Raw genomic sequence first — 21,282 nt, 5'->3', positions numbered from 1 at the left:
GGTTGTCCCGCTCTGAGACAAGGGCTCTGAGACAAGGAGCCGGGCTTCGCATTCCCCCAGCAGCCAGTCGTGGGCTGAGGACACCTGGGGCGTTGGGAACTCCCTGGCTTCTCCTTGGCTTAACATCTGGAGCTGCTTGTGAATCGTGCCGCCACACACACCCGAGTGCAGGTGTCTTCTGCACAGACTGCGGGCCTCGCTCTTCTGAATGCCGCTAGCTCGCCACCCACCCACGGGTGAACCTGGTCAGGGTACTTTCTCTCGGGGGCAGACTCTGATCCTGGCGGGCTACCGGTATTTCTGTTTGCTCGTTTCTTTCTTCCATTTCGGGAAAGGCTTCCTTACTGGGTGTGGAAATCTCCTATGCCTTTCCTCGCCTATTCTGTCAGCTTTAAAATTCTCTTTCAGTTGCCACCCTCACAGATGGATTAGGAAACTCTTTCCGGTGCACTCATTAGTGAAATGACCTCAATGAAGCTGGAATCCAATATCTAATCGCCGATTTTTAGCGAGTCCACACGCCAGGGTGGTCGGGGTCCAATGCAGCCCCGGCCAGGCCCAGGCCCCTTGGACTGGGCCACAGGAGGACACAGAGGAGGGTCCCGGCCCCCACGGTCGCGTTGCCGGCAGTTCTCCAAGGGCTTGGGCGTTTTCCAGAGGTAGGAGATGGAGGGGACTGATTTCTTCAGCGCCCCACAAACCACGCCACCCCACCCATGGGACACATCCCTAGAGAGAGAGAGAGACGCCCCATACACTCGCTCCCCTCCCCCATGCGCTGTGCCCCAGCCCGGGCCCGGGGGAATAGGCGGCAGCCCACCCACAGGGTGGGGGGCGCAGCTGAAAGGGGTTGTGGGGATGGCGGCCCCTGCCTGGGGTCAAAGGGCGGGCGACCCGCGCGTGCGCAATCGGCGGCGGCGGCGGCGGCGGCGGCGGCGGCGGCGGCCACGAGCTGGGGGTGGGCCAGGCGAGGAGAGGAAGGGGGCTGGAAGGTCTCCACCTTGGCGAGTCCAGCCGTGGAGGCGCATCTTGTGTGAGTGTGAGTGAGTGAGTGTGAGTGTGTGTGTGTGTGTGTGTGTGTGTGTATAGAGAGACAGCCCCCCACCCCGGCCCGCCGCTCCCTGCCCGCCCCGCCCCGCCTGTCACCCCCGTCCCTTGGAGCCCGCCGGACCCGGCCGGTGAACTCAACAGGCCCGGCCCGGTGCGGGTCAGCGCCGGCGCGGGGCCTGGGGCGGGGGGAGGAGGCGGCGGGGAAGCGCAGAGAGGCTCGGCTTCTTGAGCGGGGCAGGGGCGCCCTCCGCCGTCTAGGGCCACACCACCCTGAACGCGCCCGATCTCGTCTGGTCTCGGAAGCTAAGCAGGGTCGGGCCTGGTTAGTACTTGGATGGGAGACCGCCTGGGAATACCGGGTGCCGTAGGCTTCTTCTTTTTTTTTTTTTTGTTTTGCCTCTTGTTCTGTCCCCTTTCTGGGAGCGAGTCGGCGGCCCGGGGTGGGGGTCACCCCCACCCTCAGCGCCCGCCGCGGTGCCTGGCGCCCCAGCCCGCACCGTGGGGCCTCCTCTTGTCCCAAGCCGCGACACCGCCGTCACGCGGCAGCATGCGTGGCTTCTGGACTGTCAGGTCTCAGACCAAAGGTCTGCTCTGTGGGAACCGACACGCTGGAGGAAACCTTGAGAGTCTGAGAGGGGAGGGAGTTCCAGAAGAAGGCCAGGATGTCATTTTGAGGGAGTATGTGACCAGAACTCGTCCCGTTGCTTTTGGGGTTCTATGGGCTACACGTAGGAATCTTTGGTGGTGGCACCTGATGTTGGGGGATCCGGAGTCACACCCAGTCCTGCTCCACAGGCCTCCTTTTACTTTTCTCTTCGGATTCATTATGTTTAAAAAGTGTCTCTTATCTCTATGATTGCATTTTCTTTTCTCTCTCTTTTCAAGCAGATGATGGGAGTCCAAGTATTAAGGTGACATGTGTTGCCCGTGCCCCCCTCCCCCCTGTGTTCTTATTCATTTACCTCTGATGTTGTTCCAGCGTATTGTGGGGGTACCAATGTTAAGGTCGGGTACGTTGCCCTCTCCCAGCCTCCCCCCTCGGGTCAGAGCCTCAAGTGCGCCCATCCCCCAGTCGGTGCGCACCCACCCCGTTCCTAATGGAGGTGTATGCCCATCCCCTCCCCCCACCCGCCCGACACCCACCCGATGAAGGTGATTCCTCTGTGTCCACTTAGGTGTCCATCGGTTCGTACCCATTTGCTGGTGAGCGCGAGCACGTGGTGCTCGTGTGTCCATTCTTGGGCTACCTGGCTTACTGGAACGGGTTCCAGCTCTGGCCAGGAGAACCACGAGAGGTGCCCTCTCACCGCTGCTCCTCCTAGCTGAATAGCACTCCGTGGTGTCCACGCGCCACATTTCATTTACGCACTCGTGGGTCGATGGGCACTCGGGTCGCTTCCAGGTCTTTGCGATTGTGACTTGTGCCCTGACTCTAACCCTAACCCTTACCCAGCCCGTCTCCTCCTCGGCCCCTGCCTGACTGACTCCTTCCCGCCCGGCCTGTCACCTGTCACCGTCCTCTGCCCCTGCCTGACACGCTCCTCCCCGCCCGGGCCGTCACCGTCCTCGGCCCCTGCCTGACGGGGCTCCTCCGTCGCCTGGGCCTTCCAAGGGCTTGGTGTGGACGCTGGTTCCAGGACGCCCTCCCAGGAACCCGGTAGCAGGGCGGCCGCAGCGTCTCGCGCCACCCAACCGTCCGCCGGCCGGCGGCCGGCGCTAAGTGGCCTGCGGGGGACGTGCCCCCACTGTGGGGCGGGCGCCCAGCCTGGTGTCTTCTCTGAGGCCCCGTGGCTGCTTTTCCCCCCCGCAAGGGGAGAGCCGCGGAGGTGGGGACCGCCTCCTCGTGGGGACGTACACCCAGCTCTCCACGTCGGATTCCGGGGCTCTCTGTCCTGCCAGAAGGCCCAGCTGGCCTGCGGGTCCTTAGAGTGGCAAAAACATCCGAAAACTGAGATTGAGGGTCCGGTGGTTGTCTGCACTTTTGTGCTGGGCACCCCAGGGAGGCCCGGGGGCTGGCTGGACAACGCGGTCTGCTGGGCAGGGGGGGGGTTTGGAGGAGCAACTGATGCCCTTTGCACTTTGGGTAGCAAGTGTCTGAGGTGTCTCTGAGCCCTGCGCCATGTCGGGGGGTGGGGTGGGGGGGTGGGAGGTCGGGGGGGGGTGGAGGAGCAGGAGGAGGAGGAGGAGGAGGTGGGAAGGGCCGTGGCCTGCAGTCGTGTTCCCGGGGTGGCTTCTTCCACAGGCTGCTTGGCCTGGGCTCCCTGCACCTGGGCCTTTGGAGGACTGGCCCTGTGCTTGCCAACGCTTCCCCTGCAGGGACCCAGAGCTGGGAGGTTGCATCTCTCAGCCCTGGGTCGGGCAGAGCCCCAGCGGGCCATGCCCACAACCTCTCTCAGCACGGGTCCCCCAGAAGGCTCCTTTGGGACCAGGATTCTCTTGCGGGTGACTCTTTAAGGTCTGGCCCCTGGATGGAGGGGCACCAGGAGTAGAGGAGCAGGAAGGGGAAGGGGGTGGCCATGCGAGGGGACACTTTCAGGCCAAGTCCCAGTTTCAGCCTGATCCTCCTGGGAACCCCGGGGTGTACGTCACACCTCCTGGTTGTCCCGCTCTGAGACAAGGGCTCTGAGACAAGGAGCCGGGCTTCGCATTCCCCCAGCAGCCAGTCGTGGGCTGAGGACACCTGGGGCGTTGGGAACTCCCTGGCTTCTCCTTGGCTTAACATCTGGAGCTGCTTGTGAATCGTGCCGCCACACACACCCGAGTGCAGGTGTCTTCTGCACAGACTGCGGGCCTCGCTCTTCTGAATGCCGCTAGCTCGCCACCCACCCACGGGTGAACCTGGTCAGGGTACTTTCTCTCGGGGGCAGACTCTGATCCTGGCGGGCTACCGGTGTTTCTGTTTGCTCGTTTCTTTCTTCCATTTCGGGAAAGGCTTCCTTACTGGGTGTGGAAATCTCCTATGCCTTTCCTCGCCTATTCTGTCAGCTTTAAAATTCTCTTTCAGTTGCCACCCTCACAGATGGATTAGGAAACTCTTTCCGGTGCACTCATTAGTGAAATGACCTCAATGAAGCTGGAATCCAATATCTAATCGCCGATTTTTAGCGAGTCCACACGCCAGGGTGGTCGGGGTCCAATGCAGCCCCGGCCAGGCCCAGGCCCCTTGGACTGGGCCACAGGAGGACCCAGAGGAGGGTCCCGGCCCCCACGGTCGCGTTGCCGGCAGTTCTCCAAGGGCTTGGGCGTTTTCCAGAGGTAGGAGATGGAGGGGACTGATTTCTTCAGCGCCCCACAAACCACGCCACCCCACCCATGGGACACATCCCTAGAGAGAGAGAGAGACGCCCCATACACTCGCTCCCCTCCCCCATGCGCTGTGCCCCAGCCCGGGCCCGGGGGAATAGGCGGCAGCCCACCCACAGGGTGGGGGGCGCAGCTGAAAGGGGTTGTGGGGATGGCGGCCCCTGCCTGGGGTCAAAGGGCGGGCGACCCGCGCGTGCGCAATCGGCGGCGGCGGCGGCGGCGGCGGCGGCGGCGGCGGCCACGAGCTGGGGGTGGGCCAGGCGAGGAGAGGAAGGGGGCTGGAAGGTCTCCACCTTGGCGAGTCCAGCCGTGGAGGCGCATCTTGTGTGAGTGTGAGTGTGTGTGTGTGTGTGTGTGTGTGTGTATATAGAGAGACAGCCCCCCACCCCGGCCCGCCGCTCCCTGCCCGCCCCGCCCCGCCTGTCACCCCCGTCCCTCGGAGCCCGCCGGACCCGGCCGGTGAACTCAACAGGCCCGGCCCGGTGCGGGTCAGCGCCGGCGCGGGGCCTGGGGCGGGGGGAGGAGGCGGCGGGGAAGCGCAGAGAGGCTCGGCTTCTTGAGCGGGGCAGGGGCGCCCTCCGCCGTCTAGGGCCACACCACCCTGAACGCGCCCGATCTCGTCTGGTCTCGGAAGCTAAGCAGGGTCGGGCCTGGTTAGTACTTGGATGGGAGACCGCCTGGGAATACCGGGTGCCGTAGGCTTCTTCTTTTTTTTTTTTTTGTTTTGCCTCTTGTTCTGTCCCCTTTCTGGGAGCGAGTCGGCGGCCCGGGGTGGGGGTCACCCCCACCCTCAGCGCCCGCCGCGGTGCCTGGCGCCCCAGCCCGCACCGTGGGGCCTCCTCTTGTCCCAAGCCGCGACACCGCCGTCACGCGGCAGCATGCGTGGCTTCTGGACTGTCAGGTCTCAGACCAAAGGTCTGCTCTGTGGGAACCGACACGCTGGAGGAAACCTTGAGAGTCTGAGAGGGGAGGGAGTTCCAGAAGAAGGCCAGGATGTCATTTTGAGGGAGTATGTGACCAGAACTCGTCCCATTGCTTTTGGGGTTCTATGGGCTACACGTAGGAATCTTTGGTGGTGGCACCTGATGTTGGGGGATCCGGAGTCACACCCAGACCTGCTCCACAGGCCTCCTTTTACTTTTCTCTTCGGATTCATTATGTTTAAAAAGTGTCTCTTATCTCTATGATTGCATTTTCTTTTCTCTCTCTTTTCAAGCAGATGATGGGAGTCCAAGTATTAAGGTGACATGTGTTGCCCGTGCCCCCCTCCCCCCTGTGTTCTTATTCATTAACCTCTGATGTTGTTCCAGCGTATTGTGGGGGTACCAATGTTAAGGTCGGGTACGTTGCCCTCTCCCAGCCTCCCCCCTCGGGTCAGAGCCTCAAGTGCGCCCATCCCCCAGTCGGTGCGCACACACCCCGTTCCTAATGGAGGTGTATGCCCATCCCCTCCCCCCACCCGCCCGACACCCACCCGATGAAGGTGATTCCTCTGTGTCCACTTAGGTGTCCATCGGTTCGTACCCATTTGCTGGTGAGCGCGAGCACGTGGTGCTCGTGTGTCCATTCTTGGGCTACCTGGCTTACTGGAACGGGTTCCAGCTCTGGCCAGGAGAACCACGAGAGGTGCCCTCTCACCGCTGCTCCTCCTAGCTGAATAGCACTCCGTGGTGTCCACGCGCCACATTTCATTTACGCACTCGTGGGTCGATGGGCACTCGGGTCGCTTCCAGGTCTTTGCGATTGTGACTTGTGCCCTGACTCTAACCCTAACCCTTACCCAGCCCGTCTCCTCCTCAGTCCCTGCCTGACTGACTCCTTCCCGCCCGGCCTGTCACCTGTCACCGTCCTCTGCCCCTGCCTGACACGCTCCTCCCCGCCCGGGCCGTCACCGTCCTCGGCCCCTGCCTGACGGGGCTCCTCCGTCGCCTGGGCCTTCCAAGGGCTTGGTGTGGACGCTGGTTCCAGGACGCCCTCCCAGGGACCCGGTAGCAGGGCGGCCGCAGCGTCTCGCGCCACCCAACCGTCCGCCGGCCGGTGGCCGGCGCTAAGTGGCCTGCGGGGGACGTGCCCCCACTGTGGGGCGGGCGCCCAGCCTGGTGTCTTCTCTGAGGCCCCGTGGCTGCTTTTCCCCCCCGCAAGGGGAGAGCCGCGGAGGTGGGGACCGCCTCCTCGTGGGGACGTACACCCAGCTCTCCACGTCGGATTCCGGGGCTCTCTGTCCTGCCAGAAGGCCCAGCTGGCCTGCGGGTCCTTAGAGTGGCAAAAACATCCGAAAACTGAGATTGAGGGTCCGGTGGTTGTCTGCACTTTTGTGCTGGGCACCCCAGGGAGGCCCGGGGGCTGGCTGGACAACGCGGTCTGCTGGGCAGGGGGGGGGTTTGGAGGAGCAACTGATGCCCTTTGCACTTTGGGTAGCAAGTGTCTGAGGTGTCTCTGAGCCCTGCGCCATGTCGGGGGGTGGGGTGGGGGGGTGGGAGGTCGGGGGGGGGTGGAGGAGCAGGAGGAGGAGGAGGAGGAGGTGGGAAGGGCCGTGGCCTGCAGTCGTGTTCCCGGGGTGGCTTCTTCCACAGGCTGCTTGGCCTGGGCTCCCTGCACCTGGGCCTTTGGAGGACTGGCCCTGTGCTTGCCAACGCTTCCCCTGCAGGGACCCAGAGCTGGGAGGTTGCATCTCTCAGCCCTGGGTCGGGCAGAGCCCCAGCGGGCCATGCCCACAACCTCTCTCAGCACGGGTCCCCCAGAAGGCTCCTTTGGGACCAGGATTCTCTTGCGGGTGACTCTTTAAGGTCTGGCCCCTGGATGGAGGGGCACCAGGAGTAGAGGAGCAGGAAGGGGAAGGGGGTGGCCATGCGAGGGGACACTTTCAGGCCAAGTCCCAGCTTCAGCCTGATCCTCCTGGGAACCCCGGGGTGTACGTCACACCTCCTGGTTGTCCCGCTCTGAGACAAGGGCTCTGAGACAAGGAGCCGGGCTTCGCATTCCCCCAGCAGCCAGTCGTGGGCTGAGGACACCTGGGGCATTGGGAACTCCCTGGCTTCTCCTTGGCTTAACATCTGGAGCTGCTTGTGAATCGTGCCGCCACACACACCCGAGTGCAGGTGTCTTCTGCACAGACTGCGGGCCTCGCTCTTCTGAATGCCGCTAGCTCGCCACCCACCCACGGGTGAACCTGGTCAGGGTACTTTCTCTCGGGGGCAGACTCTGATCCTGGCGGGCTACCGGTGTTTCTGTTTGCTCGTTTCTTTCTTCCATTTCGGGAAAGGCTTCCTTACTGGGTGTGGAAATCTCCTATGCCTTTCCTCGCCTATTCTGTCAGCTTTAAAATTCTCTTTCAGTTGCCACCCTCACAGATGGATTAGGAAACTCTTTCCGGTGCACTCATTAGTGAAATGACCTCAATGAAGCTGGAATCCAATATCTAATCGCCGATTTTTAGCGAGTCCACACGCCAGGGTGGTCGGGGTCCAATGCAGCCCCGGCCAGGCCCAGGCCCCTTGGACTGGGCCACAGGAGGACCCAGAGGAGGGTCCCGGCCCCCACGGTCGCGTTGCCGGCAGTTCTCCAAGGGCTTGGGCGTTTTCCAGAGGTAGGAGATGGAGGGGACTGATTTCTTCAGCGCCCCACAAACCACGCCACCCCACCCATGGGACACATCCCTAGAGAGAGAGAGAGACGCCCCATACACTCGCTCCCCTCCCCCATGCGCTGTGCCCCAGCCCGGGCCCGGGGGAATAGGCGGCAGCCCACCCACAGGGTGGGGGGCGCAGCTGAAAGGGGTTGTGGGGATGGCGGCCCCTGCCTGGGGTCAAAGGGCGGGCGACCCGCGCGTGCGCAATCGGCGGCGGCGGCGGCGGCGGCGGCGGCGGCGGCGGCGGCCACGAGCTGGGGGTGGGCCAGGCGAGGAGAGGAAGGGGGCTGGAAGGTCTCCACCTTGGCGAGTCCAGCCGTGGAGGCGCATCTTGTGTGAGTGTGAGTGAGTGAGTGTGAGTGTGAGTGTGTGTGTGTGTGTGTGTGTATATAGAGAGACAGCCCCCCACCCCGGCCCGCCGCTCCCTGCCCGCCCCGCCCCGCCTGTCACCCCCGTCCCTCGGAGCCCGCCGGACCCGGCCGGTGAACTCAACAGGCCCGGCCCGGTGCGGGTCAGCGCCGGCGCGGGGCCTGGGGCGGGGGGAGGAGGCGGCGGGGAAGCGCAGAGAGGCTCGGCTTCTTGAGCGGGGCAGGGGCGCCCTCCGCCGTCTAGGGCCACACCACCCTGAACGCGCCCGATCTCGTCTGGTCTCGGAAGCTAAGCAGGGTCGGGCCTGGTTAGTACTTGGATGGGAGACCGCCTGGGAATACCGGGTGCCGTAGGCTTCTTCTTTTTTTTTTTTTTGTTTTGCCTCTTGTTCTGTCCCCTTTCTGGGAGCGAGTCGGCGGCCCGGGGTGGGGGTCACCCCCACCCTCAGCGCCCGCCGCGGTGCCTGGCGCCCCAGCCCGCACCGTGGGGCCTCCTCTTGTCCCAAGCCGCGACACCGCCGTCACGCGGCAGCATGCGTGGCTTCTGGACTGTCAGGTCTCAGACCAAAGGTCTGCTCTGTGGGAACCGACACGCTGGAGGAAACCTTGAGAGTCTGAGAGGGGAGGGAGTTCCAGAAGAAGGCCAGGATGTCATTTTGAGGGAGTATGTGACCAGAACTCGTCCCGTTGCTTTTGGGGTTCTATGGGCTACACGTAGGAATCTTTGGTGGTGGCACCTGATGTTGGGGGATCCGGAGTCACACCCAGACCTGCTCCACAGGCCTCCTTTTACTTTTCTCTTCGGATTCATTATGTTTAAAAAGTGTCTCTTATCTCTATGATTGCATTTTCTTTTCTCTCTCTTTTCAAGCAGATGATGGGAGTCCAAGTATTAAGGTGACATGTGTTGCCCGTGCCCCCCTCCCCCCTGTGTTCTTATTCATTAACCTCTGATGTTGTTCCAGCGTATTGTGGGGTTACCAATGTTAAGGTCGGGTACGTTGCCCTCTCCCAGCCTCCCCCCTCGGGTCAGAGCCTCAAGTGCGCCCATCCCCCAGTCGGTGCGCACCCACCCCGTTCCTAATGGAGGTGTATGCCCATCCCCTCCCCCCACCCGCCCGACACCCACCCGATGAAGGTGATTCCTCTGTGTCCACTTAGGTGTCCATCGGTTCGTACCCATTTGCTGGTGAGCGCGAGCACGTGGTGCTCGTGTGTCCATTCTTGGGCTACCTGGCTTACTGGAACGGGTTCCAGCTCTGGCCAGGAGAACCACGAGAGGTGCCCTCTCACCGCTGCTCCTCCTAGCTGAATAGCACTCCGTGGTGTCCACGCGCCACATTTCATTTACGCACTCGTGGGTCGATGGGCACTCGGGTCGCTTCCAGGTCTTTGCGATTGTGACTTGTGCCCTGACTCTAACCCTAACCCTTACCCAGCCCGTCTCCTCCTCGGCCCCTGCCTGACTGACTCCTTCCCGCCCGGCCTGTCACCTGTCACCGTCCTCTGCCCCTGCCTGACACGCTCCTCCCCGCCCGGGCCGTCACCGTCCTCGGCCCCTGCCTGACGGGGCTCCTCCGTCGCCTGGGCCTTCCAAGGGCTTGGTGTGGACGCTGGTTCCAGGACGCCCTCCCAGGAACCCGGTAGCAGGGCGGCCGCAGCGTCTCGCGCCACCCAACCGTCCGCCGGCCGGCGGCCGGCGCTAAGTGGCCTGCGGGGGACGTGCCCCCACTGTGGGGCGGGCGCCCAGCCTGGTGTCTTCTCTGAGGCACCGTGGCTGCTTTTCCCCCCCGCAAGGGGAGAGCCGCGGAGGTGGGGACCGCCTCCTCGTGGGGACGTACACCCAGCTCTCCACGTCGGATTCCGGGGCTCTCTGTCCTGCCAGAAGGCCCAGCTGGCCTGCGGGTCCTTAGAGTGGCAAAAACATCCGAAAACTGAGATTGAGGGTCCGGTGGTTGTCTGCACTTTTGTGCTGGGCACCCCAGGGAGGCCCGGGGGCTGGCTGGACAACGCGGTCTGCTGGGCAGGGGGGGGGTTTGGAGGAGCAACTGATGCCCTTTGCACTTTGGGTAGCAAGTGTCTGAGGTGTCTCTGAGCCCTGCGCCATGTCGGGGGGTGGGGTGGGGGGGTGGGAGGTCGGGGGGGGGGTGGAGGAGCAGGAGGAGGAGGAGGAGGAGGTGGGAAGGGCCGTGGCCTGCAGTCGTGTTCCCGGGGTGGCTTCTTCCACAGGCTGCTTGGCCTGGGCTCCCTGCACCTGGGCCTTTGGAGGACTGGCCCTGTGCTTGCCAACGCTTCCCCTGCAGGGACCCAGAGCTGGGAGGTTGCATCTCTCAGCCCTGGGTCGGGCAGAGCCCCAGCGGGCCATGCCCACAACCTCTCTCAGCACGGGTCCCCCAGAAGGCTCCTTTGGGACCAGGATTCTCTTGCGGGTGACTCTTTAAGGTCTGGCCCCTGGATGGAGGGGCACCAGGAGTAGAGGAGCAGGAAGGGGAAGGGGGTGGCCATGCGAGGGGACACTTTCAGGCCAAGTCCCAGCTTCAGCCTGATCCTCCTGGGAACCCCGGGGTGTACGTCACACCTCCTGGTTGTCCCGCTCTGAGACAAGGGCTCTGAGACAAGGAGCCGGGCTTCGCATTCCCCCAGCAGCCAGTCGTGGGCTGAGGACACCTGGGGCGTTGGGAACTCCCTGGCTTCTCCTTGGCTTAACATCTGGAGCTGCTTGTGAATCGTGCCGCCACACACACCCGAGTGCAGGTGTCTTCTGCACAGACTGCGGGCCTCGCTCTTCTGAATGCCGCTAGCTCGCCACCCACCCACGGGTGAACCTGGTCAGGGTACTTTCTCTCGGGGGCAGACTCTGATCCTGGCGGGCTACCGGTGTTTCTGTTTGCTCGTTTCTTTCTTCCATTTCGGGAAAGGCTTCCTTACTGGGTGTGGAAATCTCCTATGCCTTTCCTCGCCTATTCTGTCAGCTTTAAAATTCTCTTTCAGTTGCCACCCTCACAGATGGATTAGGAAACTCTTTCCGGTGCACTCATTAGTGAAATGACCTCAATGAAGCTGGAATCCAATATCTAATCGCCGATTTTTAGCGAGTCCACACGCCAGGGTGGTCGGGGTCCAATGCAGCCCCGGCCAGGCCCAGGCCCCTTGGACTGGGCCACAGGAGGACCCAGAGGAGGGTCCCGGCCCCCACGGTCGCGTTGCCGGCAGTTCTCCAAGGGCTTGGGCGTTTTCCAGAGGTAGGAGATGGAGGGGACTGATTTCTTCAGCGCCCCACAAACCACGCCACCCCACCCATGGGACACATCCCTAGAGAGAGAGAGAGACGCCCCATACACTCGCTCCCCTCCCCCATGCGCTGTGCCCCAGCCCGGGCCCGGGGGAATAGGCGGCAGCCCACCCACAGGGTGGGGGGCGCAGCTGAAAGGGGTTGTGGGGATGGCGGCCCCTGCCTGGGGTCAAAGGGCGGGCGACCCGCGCGTGCGCAATCGGCGGCGGCGGCGGCGGCGGCGGCGGCGGCGGCGGCGGCCACGAGCTGGGGGTGGGCCAGGCGAGGAGAGGAAGGGGGCTGGAAGGTCTCCACCTTGGCGAGTCCAGCCGTGGAGGCGCATCTTGTGTGAGTGTGAGTGAGTGAGTGTGAGTGTGTGTGTGTGTGTGTGTGTGTGTGTGTATAGAGAGACAGCCCCCCACCCCGGCCCGCCGCTCCCTGCCCGCCCCGCCCCGCCTGTCACCCCCGTCCCTCGGAGCCCGCCGGACCTGGCCGGTGAACTCAACAGGCCCGGCCCGGTGCGGGTCAGCGCCGGCGCGGGGCCTGGGGCGGGGGGAGGAGGCGGCGGGGAAGCGCAGAGAGGCTCGGCTTCTTGAGCGGGGCAGGGGCGCCCTCCGCCGTCTAGGGCCACACCACCCTGAACGCGCCCGATCTCGTCTGGTCTCGGAAGCTAAGCAGGGTCGGGCCTGGTTAGTACTTGGATGGGAGACCGCCTGGGAATACCGGGTGCCGTAGGCTTCTTCTTTTTTTTTTTTTTGTTTTGCCTCTTGTTCTGTCCCCTTTCTGGGAGCGAGTCGGCGGCCCGGGGTGGGGGTCACCCCCACCCTCAGCGCCCGCCGCGGTGCCTGGCGCCCCAGCCCGCACCGTGGGGCCTCCTCTTGTCCCAAGCCGCGACACCGCCGTCACGCGGCAGCATGCGTGGCTTCTGGACTGTCAGGTCTCAGACCAAAGGTCTGCTCTGTGGGAACCGACACGCTGGAGGAAACCTTGAGAGTCTGAGAGGGGAGGGAGTTCCAGAAGAAGGCCAGGATGTCATTTTGAGGGAGTATGTGACCAGAACTCGTCCCGTTGCTTTTGGGGTTCTATGGGCTACACGTAGGAATCTTTGGTGGTGGCACCTGATGTTGGGGGATCCGGAGTCACACCCAGACCTGCTCCACAGGCCTCCTTTTACTTTTCTCTTCGGATTCATTATGTTTAAAAAGTGTCTCTTATCTCTATGATTGCATTTTCTTTTCTCTCTCTTTTCAAGCAGATGATGGGAGTCCAAGTATTAAGGTGACATGTGTTGCCCGTGCCCCCCTCCCCCCTGTGTTCTTATTCATTTACCTCTGATGTTGTTCCAGCGTATTGTGGGGGTACCAATGTTAAGGTCGGGTACGTTGCCCTCTCCCAGCCTCCCCCCTCGGGTCAGAGCCTCAAGTGCGCCCATCCCCCAGTCGGTGCGCACCCACCCCGTTCCTAATGGAGGTGTATGCCCATCCCCTCCCCCCACCCGCCCGACACCCACCCGATGAAGGTGATTCCTCTGTGTCCACTTAGGTGTCCATCGGTTCGTACCCATTTGCTGGTGAGCGCGAGCACGTGGTGCTCGTGTGTCCATTCTTGGGCTACCTGGCTTACTGGAACGGGTTCCAGCTCTGGCCAGGAGAACCACGAGAGGTGCCCTCTCACCGCTGCTCCTCCTAGCTGAATAGCACTCCGTGGTGTCCACGCGCCACATTTCATTTACGCACTCGTGGGTCGATGGGCACTCGGGTCGCTTCCAGGTCTTTGCGATTGTGACTTGTGCCCTGACTCTAACCCTAACCCTTACCCAGCCCGTCTCATCCTCGGCCCCTGCCTGACTGACTCCTTCCCGCCCGGCCTGTCACCTGTCACCGTCCTCTGCCCCTGCCTGACACGCTCCTCCCCGCCCGGGGCCGTCACCGTCCTCGGCCCCTGCCTGACGGGGCTCCTCCGTCGCCTGGGCCTTCCAAGGGCTTGGTGTGGACGCTGGTTCCAGGACGCCCTCCCAGGAACCCGGTAGCAGGGCGGCCGCAGCGTCTCGCGCCACCCAACCGTCCGCCGGCCGGCGGCCGGCGCTAAGTGGCCTGCGGGGGACGTGCCCCCACTGTGGGGCGGGCGCCCAGCCTGGTGTCTTCTCTGAGGCCCCGTGGCTGCTTTTCCCCCCCGCAAGGGGAGAGCCGCGGAGGTGGGGACCGCCTCCTCGTGGGGACGTACACCCAGCTCTCCACGTCGGATTCCGGGGCTCTCTGTCCTGCCAGAAGGCCCAGCTGGCCTGCGGGTCCTTAGAGTGGCAAAAACATCCGAAAACTGAGATTGAGGGTCCGGTGGTTGTCTGCACTTTTGTGCTGGGCACCCCAGGGAGGCCCGGGGGCTGGCTGGACAACGCGGTCTGCTGGGCAGGGGGGGGGTTTGGAGGAGCAACTGATGCCCTTTGCACTTTGGGTAGCAAGTGTCTGAGGTGTCTCTGAGCCCTGCGCCATGTCGGGGGGTGGGGTGGGGGGGTGGGAGGTCGGGGGGGGTGGAGGAGCAGGAGGAGGAGGAGGAGGAGGTGGGAAGGGCCGTGGCCTGCAGTCGTGTTCCCGGGGTGGCTTCTTCCACAGGCTGCTTGGCCTGGGCTCCCTGCACCTGGGCCTTTGGAGGACTGGCCCTGTGCTTGCCAACGCTTCCCCTGCAGGGACCCAGAGCTGGGAGGTTGCATCTCTCAGCCCTGGGTCGGGCAGAGCCCCAGCGGGCCATGCCCACAACCTCTCTCAGCACGGGTCCCCCAGAAGGCTCCTTTGGGACCAGGATTCTCTTGCGGGTGACTCTTTAAGGTCTGGCCCCTGGATGGAGGGGCACCAGGAGTAGAGGAGCAGGAAGGGGAAGGGGGTGGCCATGCGAGGGGACACTTTCAGGCCAAGTCCCAGCTTCAGCCTGATCCTCCTGGGAACCCCGGGGTGTACGTCACACCTCCTGGTTGTCCCGCTCTGAGACAAGGGCTCTGAGACAAGGAGCCGGGCTTCGCATTCCCCCAGCAGCCAGTCGTGGGCTGAGGACACCTGGGGCGTTGGGAACTCCCTGGCTTCTCCTTGGCTTAACATCTGGAGCTGCTTGTGAATCGTGCCGCCACACACACCCGAGTGCAGGTGTCTTCTGCACAGACTGCGGGCCTCGCTCTTCTGAATGCCGCTAGCTCGCCACCCACCCACGGGTGAACCTGGTCAGGGTACTTTCTCTCGGGGGCAGACTCTCATCCTGGCGGGCTACCGGTGTTTCTGTTTGCTCGTTTCTTTCTTCCATTTCGGGAAAGGCTTCCTTACTGGGTGTGGAAATCTCCTATGCCTTTCCTCGCCTATTCTGTCAGCTTTAAAATTCTCTTTCAGTTGCCACCCTCACAGATGGATTAGGAAACTCTTTCCGGTGCACTCATTAGTGAAATGACCTCAATGAAGCTGGAATCCAATATCTAATCGCCGATTTTTAGCGAGTCCACACGCCAGGGTGGTCGGGGTCCAATGCAGCCCCGGCCAGGCCCAGGCCCCTTGGACTGGGCCACAGGAGGACACAGAGGAGGGTCCCGGCCCCCACGGTCGCGTTGCCGGCAGTTCTCCAAGGGCTTGGGCGTTTTCCAGAGGTAGGAGATGGAGGGGACTGATTTCTTCAGCGCCCCACAAACCACGCCACCCCACCCATGGGACACATCCCTAGAGAGAGAGAGAGACGCCCCATACACTCGCTCCCCTCCCCCATGCGCTGTGCCCCAGCCCGGGCCCGGGGGAATAGGCGGCAGCCCACCCACAGGGTGGGGGGCACAGCTGAAAGGGGTTGTCGGGGATGGCGGCCCCTGCCTGGGGTCAAAGGGCGGGCGACCCGCGCGTGCGCAATCGGCGGCGGCGGCGGCGGCGGCGGCGGCGGCCACGAGCTGGGGGTGGGCCAGGCGAGGAGAGGAAGGGGGCTGGAAGGTCTCCACCTTGGCGAGTCCAGCCGTGGAGGCGCATCTTGTGTGAGTGTGAGTGAGTGAGTGTGAGTGTGTGTGTGTGTGTGTGTGTGTGTGTATAGAGAGACAGCCCCCCACCCCGGCCCGCCGCTCCCTGCCCGCCCCGCCCCGCCTGTCACCCCCGTCCCTCGGAGCCCGCCGGACCCGGCCGGTGAACTCAACAGGCCCGGCCCGGTGCGGGTCAGCGCCGGCGCGGGGCCTGGGGCGGGGGGAGGAGGCGGCGGGGAAGCGCAGAGAGGCTCGGCTTCTTGAGCGGGGCAGGGGCGCCCTCCGCCGTCTAGGGCCACACCACCCTGAACGCGCCCGATCTCGTCTGGTCTCGGAAGCTAAGCAGGGTCGGGCCTGGTTAGTACTTGGATGGGAGACCGCCTGGGAATACCGGGTGCCGTAGGCTTCTTCTTTTTTTTTTTTTTGTTTTGCCTCTTGTTCTGTCCCCTTTCTGGGAGCGAGTCGGCGGCCCGGGGTGGGGGTCACCCCCACCCTCAGCGCCCGCCGCGGTGCCTGGCGCCCCAGCCCGCACCGTGGGGCCTCCTCTTGTCCCAAGCCGCGACACCGCCGTCACGCGGCAGCATGCGTGGCTTCTGGACTGTCAGGTCTCAGACCAAAGGTCTGCTCTGTGGGAACCGACACGCTGGAGGAAACCTTGAGAGTCTGAGAGGGGAGGGAGTTCCAGAAGAAGGCCAGGATGTCATTTTGAGGGAGTATGTGACCAGAACTCGTCCCGTTGCTTTTGGGGTTCTATGGGCTACACGTAGGAATCTTTGGTGGTGGCACCTGATGTTGGGGGATCCGGAGTCACACCCAGACCTGCTCCACAGGCCTCCTTTTACTTTTCTCTTCGGATTCATTATGTTTAAAAAGTGTCTCTTATCTCTATGATTGCATTTTCTTTTCTCTCTCTTTTCAAGCAGATGATGGGAGTCCAAGTATTAAGGTGACATGTGTTGCCCGTGCCCCCCTCCCCCCTGTGTTCTTATTCATTTACCTCTGATGTTGTTCCAGCGTATTGTGGGGGTACCAATGTTAAGGTCGGGTACGTTGCCCTCTCCCAGCCTCCCCCCTCGGGTCAGAGCCTCAAGTGCGCCCATCCCCCAGTCGGTGCGCACCCACCCCGTTCCTAATGGAGGTGTATGCCCATCCCCTCCCCCCACCCGCCCGACACCCACCCGATGAAGGTGATTCCTCTGTGTCCACTTAGGTGTCCATCGGTTCGTACCCATTTGCTGGTGAGCGCGAGCACGTGGTGCTCGTGTGTCCATTCTTGGGCTACCTGGCTTACTGGAACGGGTTCCAGCTCTGGCCAGGAGAACCACGAGAGGTGCCCTCTCACCGCTGCTCCTCCTAGCTGAATAGCACTCCGTGGTGTCCACGCGCCACATTTCATTTACGCACTCGTGGGTCGATGGGCACTCGGGTCGCTTCCAGGTCTTTGCGATTGTGACTTGTGCCCTGACTCTAACCCTAACCCTTACCCAGCCCGTCTCATCCTCGGCCCCTGCCTGACTGACTCCTTCCCGCCCGGCCTGTCACCTGTCACCGTCCTCTGCCCCTGCCTGACACGCTCCTCCCCGCCCGGGGCCGTCACCGTCCTCGGCCCCTGCCTGACGGGGCTCCTCCGTCGCCTGGGCCTTCCAAGGGCTTGGTGTGGACGCTGGTTCCAGGACGCCCTCCCAGGAACCCGGTAGCAGGGCGGCCGCAGCGTCTCGCGCCACCCAACCGTCCGCCGGCCGGCGGCCGGCGCTAAGTGGCCTGCGGGGGACGTGCCCCCACTGTGGGGCGGGCGCCCAGCCTGGTGTCTTCTCTGAGGCCCCGTGGCTGCTTTTCCCCCCCGCAAGGGGAGAGCCGCGGAGGTGGGGACCGCCTCCTCGTGGGGACGTACACCCAGCTCTCCACGTCGGATTCCGGGGCTCTCTGTCCTGCCAGAAGGCCCAGCTGGCCTGCGGGTCCTTAGAGTGGCAAAAACATCCGAAAACTGAGATTGAGGGTCCGGTGGTTGTCTGCACTTTTGTGCTGGGCACCCCAGGGAGGCCCGGGGGCTGGCTGGACAACGCGGTCTGCTGGGCAGGGGGGGGGTTTGGAGGAGCAACTGATGCCCTTTGCACTTTGGGTAGCAAGTGTCTGAGGTGTCTCTGAGCCCTGCGCCATGTCGGGGGGTGGGGTGGGGGGGTGGGAGGTCGGGGGGTGTGGAGGAGCAGGAGGAGGAGGAGGAGGAGGTGGGAAGGGCCGTGGCCTGCAGTCGTGTTCCCGGGGTGGCTTCTTCCACAGGCTGCTTGGCCTGGGCTCCCTGCACCTGGGCCTTTGGAGGACTGGCCCTGTGCTTGCCAACGCTTCCCCTGCAGGGACCCAGAGCTGGGAGGTTGCATCTCTCAGCCCTGGGTCGGGCAGAGCCCCAGCGGGCCATGCCCACAACCTCTCTCAGCACGGGTCCCCCAGAAGGCTCCTTTGGGACCAGGATTCTCTTGCGGGTGACTCTTTAAGGTCTGGCCCCTGGATGGAGGGGCACCAGGAGTAGAGGAGCAGGAAGGGGAAGGGGGTGGCCATGCGAGGGGACACTTTCAGGCCAAGTCCCAGCTTCAGCCTGATCCTCCTGGGAACCCCGGGGTGTACGTCACACCTCCTGGTTGTCCCGCTCTGAGACAAGGGCTCTGAGACAAGGAGCCGGGCTTCGCATTCCCCCAGCAGCCAGTCGTGGGCTGAGGACACCTGGGGCGTTGGGAACTCCCTGGCTTCTCCTTGGCTTAACATCTGGAGCTGCTTGTGAATCGTGCCGCCACACACACCCGAGTGCAGGTGTCTTCTGCACAGACTGCGGGCCTCGCTCTTCTGAATGCCGCTAGCTCGCCACCCACCCACGGGTGAACCTGGTCAGGGTACTTTCTCTCGGGGGCAGACTCTGATCCTGGCGGGCTACCGGTGTTTCTGTTTGCTCGTTTCTTTCTTCCATTTCGGGAAAGGCTTCCTTACTGGGTGTGGAAATCTCCTATGCCTTTCCTCGCCTATTCTGTCAGCTTTAAAATTCTCTTTCAGTTGCCACCCTCACAGATGGATTAGGAAACTCTTTCCGGTGCACTCATTAGTGAAATGACCTCAATGAAGCTGGAATCCAATATCTAATCGCCGATTTTTAGCGAGTCCACACGCCAGGGTGGTCGGGGTCCAATGCAGCCCCGGCCAGGCCCAGGCCCCTTGGACTGGGCCACAGGAGGACACAGAGGAGGGTCCCGGCCCCCACGGTCGCGTTGCCGGCAGTTCTCCAAGGGCTTGGGCGTTTTCCAGAGGTAGGAGATGGAGGGGACTGATTTCTTCAGCGCCCCACAAACCACGCCACCCCACCCATGGGACACATCCCTAGAGAGAGAGAGAGACGCCCCATACACTCGCTCCCCTCCCCCATGCGCTGTGCCCCAGCCCGGGCCCGGGGGAATAGGCGGCAGCCCACCCACAGGGTGGGGGGCACAGCTGAAAGGGGTTGTCGGGGATGGCGGCCCCTGCCTGGGGTCAAAGGGCGGGCGACCCGCGCGTGCGCAATCGGCGGCGGCGGCGGCGGCGGCGGCGGCGGCGGCGGCCAGGAGCTGGGGGTGGGCCAGGCGAGGAGAGGAAGGGGGCTGGAAGGTCTCCACCTTGGCGAGTCCAGCCGTGGAGGCGCATCTTGTGTGAGTGTGAGTGAGTGAGTGTGAGTGTGTGTGTGTGTGTGTGTGTGTGTGTATAGAGAGACAGCCCCCCACCCCGGCCCGCCGCTCCCTGCCCGCCCCGCCCCGCCTGTCACCCCCGTCCCTTGGAGCCCGCCGGACCCGGCCGGTGAACTCAACAGGCCCGGCCCGGTGCGGGTCAGCGCCGGCGCGGGGCCTGGGGCGGGGGGAGGAGGCGGCGGGGAAGCGCAGAGAGGCTCGGCTTCTTGAGCGGGGCAGGGGCGCCCTCCGCCGTCTAGGGCCACACCACCCTGAACGCGCCCGATCTCGTCTGGTCTCGGAAGCTAAGCAGGGTCGGGCCTGGTTAGTACTTGGATGGGAGACCGCCTGGGAATACCGGGTGCCGTAGGCTTCTTCTTTTTTTTTTTTTTGTTTTGCCTCTTGTTCTGTCCCCTTTCTGGGAGCGAGTCGGCGGCCCGGGGTGGGGGTCACCCCCACCCTCAGCGCCCGCCGCGGTGCCTGGCGCCCCAGCCCGCACCGTGGGGCCTCCTCTTGTCCCAAGCCGCGACACCGCCGTCACGCGGCAGCATGCGTGGCTTCTGGACTGTCAGGTCTCAGACCAAAGGTCTGCTCTGTGGGAACCGACACGCTGGAGGAAACCTTGAGAGTCTGAGAGGGGAGGGAGTTCCAGAAGAAGGCCAGGATGTCATTTTGAGGGAGTATGTGACCAGAACTCGTCCCGTTGCTTTTGGGGTTCTATGGGCTACACGTAGGAATCTTTGGTGGTGGCACCTGATGTTGGGGGATCCGGAGTCACACCCAGACCTGCTCCACAGGCCTCCTTTTACTTTTCTCTTCGGATTCATTATGTTTAAAAAGTGTCTCTTATCTCTATGATTGCATTTTCTTTTCTCTCTCTTTTCAAGCAGATGATGGGAGTCCAAGTATTAAGGTGACATGTGTTGCCCGTGCCCCCCTCCCCCCTGTGTTCTTATTCATTTACCTCTGATGTAGTTCCAGCGTATTGTGGGGTTACCAATGTTAAGGTCGGGTACGTTGCCCTCTCCCAGCCTCCCCCCTCGGGTCAGAGCCTCAAGTGCGCCCATCCCCCAGTCGGTGCGCACCCACCCCGTTCCTAATGGAGGTGTATGCCCATCCCCTCCCCCCACCCGCCCGACACCCACCCGATGAAGGTGATTCCTCTGTGTCCACTTAGGTGTCCATCGGTTCGTACCCATTTGCTGGTGAGCGCGAGCACGTGGTGCTCGTGTGTCCATTCTTGGGCTACCTGGCTTACTGGAACGGGTTCCAGCTCTGGCCAGGAGAACCACGAGAGGTGCCCTCTCACCGCTGCTCCTCCTAGCTGAATAGCACTCCGTGGTGTCCACGCGCCACATTTCATTTACGCACTCGTGGGTCGATGGGCACTCGGGTCGCTTCCAGGTCTTTGCGATTGTGACTTGTGCCCTGACTCTAACCCTAACCCTTACCCAGCCCGTCTCCTCCTCGGCCCCTGCCTGACTGACTCCTTCCCGCCCGGCCTGTCACCTGTCACCGTCCTCTGCCCCTGCCTGACACGCTCCTCCCCGCCCGGGCCGTCACCGTCCTCGGCCCCTGCCTGACGGGGCTCCTCCGTCGCCTGGGCCTTCCAAGGGCTTGGTGTGGACGCTGGTTCCAGGACGCCCTCCCAGGAACCCGGTAGCAGGGCGGCCGCAGCGTCTCGCGCCACCCAACCGTCCGCCGGCCGGCGGCCGGCGCTAAGTGGCCTGCGGGGGACGTGCCCCCACTGTGGGGCGGGCGCCCAACCTGGTGTCTTCTCTGAGGCCCCGTGGCTGCTTTTCCCCCCCGCAAGGGGAGAGCCGCGGAGGTGGGGACCGCCTCCTCGTGGGGACGTACACCCAGCTCTCCACGTCGGATTCCGGGGCTCTCTGTCCTGCCAGAAGGCCCAGCTGGCCTGCGGGTCCTTAGAGTGGCAAAAACATCCGAAAACTGAGATTGAGGGTCCGGTGGTTGTCTGCACTTTTGTGCTGGGCACCCCAGGGAGGCCC

At 63.5% G+C, this 21,282-nt stretch overlaps 6 non-coding genes across 6 annotated transcripts; all 6 read left to right on the top strand.

The window, feature by feature from the left end:
* The first annotated feature begins 1,302 nt into the window (after nucleotides 1–1,302).
* LOC142868672 (5S ribosomal RNA) lies at nucleotides 1,303–1,421 on the top strand. Its single transcript, XR_012917617.1, has one exon. It is a non-coding gene; the product is annotated as a 5S ribosomal RNA (ribosomal RNA).
* A 3,515-nt stretch (nucleotides 1,422–4,936) lies between these two features.
* LOC142868671 (5S ribosomal RNA) lies at nucleotides 4,937–5,055 on the top strand. Its single transcript, XR_012917616.1, has one exon. It is a non-coding gene; the product is annotated as a 5S ribosomal RNA (ribosomal RNA).
* A 3,532-nt stretch (nucleotides 5,056–8,587) lies between these two features.
* LOC142868670 (5S ribosomal RNA) lies at nucleotides 8,588–8,706 on the top strand. The gene has a single exon (XR_012917615.1). It is a non-coding gene; the product is annotated as a 5S ribosomal RNA (ribosomal RNA).
* A 3,533-nt stretch (nucleotides 8,707–12,239) lies between these two features.
* On the top strand, nucleotides 12,240–12,358 carry LOC142868669 (5S ribosomal RNA). Its single transcript, XR_012917614.1, has one exon. It is a non-coding gene; the product is annotated as a 5S ribosomal RNA (ribosomal RNA).
* A 3,522-nt stretch (nucleotides 12,359–15,880) lies between these two features.
* On the top strand, nucleotides 15,881–15,999 carry LOC142868668 (5S ribosomal RNA). The gene has a single exon (XR_012917613.1). It is a non-coding gene; the product is annotated as a 5S ribosomal RNA (ribosomal RNA).
* A 3,528-nt stretch (nucleotides 16,000–19,527) lies between these two features.
* LOC142868667 (5S ribosomal RNA) lies at nucleotides 19,528–19,646 on the top strand. The gene has a single exon (XR_012917612.1). It is a non-coding gene; the product is annotated as a 5S ribosomal RNA (ribosomal RNA).
* Nucleotides 19,647–21,282: the final 1,636 nt, after the last annotated feature.

The sequence above is a fragment of the Microcebus murinus genome, unplaced genomic scaffold (assembly GCF_040939455.1).
Source record: "Microcebus murinus isolate Inina unplaced genomic scaffold, M.murinus_Inina_mat1.0 scaf036_hap2_Mmur4.0, whole genome shotgun sequence".
Lineage (NCBI taxonomy): Eukaryota > Metazoa > Chordata > Mammalia > Primates > Cheirogaleidae > Microcebus > Microcebus murinus.
The sequence above is the reverse complement of the archived record's forward strand: the minus strand, read 5'-3'. Positions and strand labels throughout refer to the sequence as shown.